The 4260-nt window shown below is 40.8% G+C and overlaps 1 non-coding gene across 1 annotated transcript; it reads right to left on the reverse strand.

The window, feature by feature from the left end:
* Window positions 1–315: 315 nt before the first annotated feature.
* On the reverse strand, window positions 316–422 carry LOC145151763 (small nucleolar RNA R71). The gene has a single exon (XR_013732319.1). It is a non-coding gene; the product is annotated as a small nucleolar RNA R71 (small nucleolar RNA).
* Between the last annotated feature and the right edge of the window lie 3838 nt (window positions 423–4260).

Below are 4260 nucleotides of genomic sequence, written 5' to 3' on the forward strand. Positions count from 1 at the left end.
CTCGTGCAATCCGCGATTCCCGTAACTGCCACCTTTGAACATAAGGGCCACATACTTTCTCAACTTAAGGAAATCCCATTCTTCGGGAAGGATCACGAAGACGCATACAAGCATCTTGACGAGGTCAAGGACATAGCCGACTACTTCAATGTTCCTAATGTGACTCGTGATACTGTTTTGCTTCGTATGTTACCGGTCACATTTAAGGGAGCCGTGAAAGATTGGTTGAAATCACTCCCTCCAGGATCCATTACTACTTGGACTAAAATGCGTGAGGAATTTATCGATCAATTTTGGCCTCCATCAAAAATAGCAAAATTGAAGAAGGCCATAGCAAATTTTGAGCAACAAGCTGGAGAGTCACTTTATGAGGCATGGGAGAGATACAAAGGCCTACTAAGGAACTGCCCACACCATGATCTAAACAGTTAACAAGAAGTTTTCATTTTCTATGATGGAGTGAATGTAACAACTAGGCAGCTCCTTGATTCGCAAGGACCACTCATAAAGAAGCCACCCCCGGTGATAAAAGAGCTAATTGAAGAATTCTCTAAACACTCTAGAGAATATCATAACCCAAGAAATGACTCAACTAGAGGGATGGTGAATGCTATTTCGGATGACATGGCGGAAATGATGGCAAAATTAGAAAGCATGGATAGAAGAATGACTAAGATGGACCAATTCATCCATGCCATTAGAGTGGGATGTGAAAACTGTAGAGGGCCCCACTGTGACATCCCCTAATTTCTCGGCCAGAAAAGACCGATTTAATTTATGCTTTTTAAAATAAAATCAGAGAAATATTTTCAAAAGATATTGCGGAATAGGTCCCCAATATAAAACAAGATAATGTTTATCAAAACCTTTCTTTAAGAAATATATAATTTCCTTTTATATTAAAACCTCGGGATGTCATGTTCCGATACAGATCAAAAGCATAAACAAGACATTATAAGCCTTACAACAGTTATTTATAACTACTGGCCTATAATCCATAAATCACTCATCATCATCATCCGACTATGCTCAGGGTCCACTACCTGTAATCATAAAAAGCTGAGTGGGTCAGGCTTGGAAGCCTGGTGAGCATATAGGGTTTTCAACCCACAATAAATAAATTTATTGTACTTAAACATCAATCAATCAACCAAATTACCCCAACCCCATTATCTTATTTATTTCTTAAGGGTTTACCCTAAGAATCAACTATCACTCCTTCCTAAGGATTCATCCTAAGGAATAGACACAAGGTCACACCATCACCAGGGTTTATACAACAGGGGCTAAATTCATAGCTCTTATTTATTGACAGTATTATTGACAGTATTCACCCCTGTCATACATGTCAATTGGTTTTTAGAGTACTCCAAATGAACATATAGTTCATTACACCTACAGGTTGCGGGCCTGCTAGTGTTCCACAGACCATCTAGAATAGTCCATGGTTGTCATCCCTACTCTGCTGAATGACGGGGGCCAACATTTTGGGTAAGTGATTCTCTCAAATTTCACCAGTCACCCTCAACTCATGATCAATATTACTGATCATCTCCTTTATCCAACTCACCTATCATGACACACCCATTATTTCATCTACCCATGTTTTACCCAACATTTTTGTAGATAAAAATACATATACAGTTTAAATTATTTAAAAACATGTATAAATCACACCTTCAACATCCAACTCAAATAAACAAACAATAAATATTCACACATCACGTATTTTATGTAAAATACTTCATATATATGTGTAAGGTGAAAGTAACTACACACTCACCTGATTTAATGAAAATCGGGCAGCAATTCGTTTCCTAAAACGATCGTTTCTAATAAAACCGGGAGTTTTATTGAGAAACCGGGCTCTGCGAAGGGTCGGGCTTCGAAACCGAAAAGATAAATTTTCCGGGCTTCTCGGGCACTTCGTGGCGTATTCTGGGGGTTATAATTGATACCGGGGCTTCGAGGGAAGTTGAAATGAAAGAAATATTGAAAAAAGGGCTAAAAATGACAAGTTTTCAAAGTTTACCCGGGAGGTCTCGCACCCTCCTATTTATAGGGCCGAGCCTCCTGATCCAACGACTGAGAAGAAGCCACGCATCGCAGATCCGAGGGCTCGCAGGGAAGGCTCGCACATGGGCTCGCACATGGCTGCGCATGCGAGGGCCTTGCTGGAGGCTTCTGATTGGACCGCTTCGGACAGTTGGTGCGACACGCGTCGGGGCGAGGTAAGGCGGCTTCGGATGGAGGAGTCACCTGGCACGCGTCGGACTCTCGGCTGCACACGCGTCACTCCTCGGATGCTTCCACGACTTCGGTGACTCATCAGAATTTCAGACACGTGGCACCTGCGAGGCGAGGACACGTGGCCGAAGTCCACCTATGCGAAATTCCTCGGTTTTGGGGATTTTTTTCTCGTTTTTCGTGCCAAAACTTCTAAAATCCATAACTTTCGCATACGAGCTCCGTTTGCGACGTTCTTTATATGCACGCGTAGGTAAAATTACGCTCTATAACTTCCGTTTAGACTTCGTCGGCTAATTTTGACTTTAATTTTTATATTATTATTTTTAACAGACCGGGACAGGAAATCCGTTAAAAATTCATAACTTCTTCATCCGACATCCGTTTTCGTTAGACTTTTTACCGTTGTGCTACTAATGACGAGACCTTCGATTCTTATTTAGGTCGTGTCTGCTAAAAATCATTCGATCTAAAATTCGAGTTTTTAGTTGTCTACTGCTAAGCTGAAACTTCGAAAAATCATAACTTCCTCATACGAAGTCAGATTTGGGCGTTCTTTTTATCGAACTTCTCGATTTAACGAATACTACGAGTTTTGTTTAGATTACTAAGGCTAAAAAGTAGTTTATCAAAAACTCACTTTTTACGACATTCGGCACCGTGCCGGTTTGTTGCGAAACTACGACAGGTCATAGCTTCTTCGTTATAACTCGGATTTCGGCATATTTTTTATATATCTGTAATCCTTATCACGCCCACCACAAGTTTCTTAATAGATATCGGCTTTATCTAAAATTTAATTTTTGACGCTCATTTTTATTCTTAATTATTTAAACCCTAATAATTAAGCATAAAACACATAATATTCACATAATTCCTTTTCATTTCTCCAAAATGAGTCACAAAGGTTAACCTAGACCATTATGTCAATATTAATGCCTAGTCTAGAAACACGGGCGTTACAACTCTCTCCCCCTTAGGATGATTCCGTCTCTGGAATCACACAACTACGGGTAGCGACTCACCATGTCACTCTCCGTTTCCCAGGTGAGATTTGGCCCATTTATATGTTTCCAACGCACAAGAACTAAATCGACTATCTTACGTTACAACTTCTTAGTCTTACGGTCAACGATTGCCTCAGGTTCTCCAATTAACCTCTTGCTCTCATCCAACCTTAATTCAGAAATGGGAATTATGTCGGGCACACCTCCCGTGAACTTCCTCAAATAACACACATGAAATGTGTTATGAATACCCTCCAGTTCTTCCGGTAATTCTAGCTTGTAAGCTTGATTCCCGATCCTATGAAGAACTTTAAATGGTCCAATAAACCTTGGACTCAACTTTCCCCTTCTACAAAACCTTATAAGTCCCTTCCATGACGAGACTTTAAGTAAAACCGAATCTCCAACTTCGAATGATATCGGTTGCCTTTTCTTGTTAGCATAGCTCTTTTGAGCAGCTAACATCCTTTCCCTAATCACTTTCAACTTTCCAGCAGTCTAATGGACTATTTCAAGTCCCATAAGCTGCTTTTCCCCAGCTTCCAGTCACCATGACGGCATTCAACACTTTTCCCCATACAAAGCGTGATAAGGTGCCATCTTGATGCTTGAGTGGAAACTATTACCCTAGAAAAATTCTACTAAAGGCAAATGTTCATCCCAGTTACCTTGGAATTCCAGGGTACAAGTTCTCAGCATATCCTTTAACGTTTGAATCATTTATTCGCTCTGACCATCGGTTTGCGGATGGTAAGCCGCATTCAAACACAACTTGGTACCCAATTCCTCTTACAGACTCCTCCAACACCTTGAGGTAAAACGGCTGTTACGATCGGATACAATCGTTAACGGAACACCGTGAAGCCTTACAATTTCTTTCACATAAGAATTCGCAAGTTTATCCATAGACCATTTCTCGTTGGCTGCTATGAAATGCGCACTCTTAGTGAAGCGATCAACGACCACCTAAATCATGTCGTGACCGTTCCTTGTTCTGGGCAGTTTA

The sequence above is a fragment of the Lactuca virosa genome, chromosome 1 (assembly GCF_052849685.1).
Source record: "Lactuca virosa cultivar CGN04683 chromosome 1, Lactuca_virosa_CGN04683_v6, whole genome shotgun sequence".
Classification (NCBI taxonomy): Eukaryota; Viridiplantae; Streptophyta; class Magnoliopsida; order Asterales; family Asteraceae; genus Lactuca; species Lactuca virosa.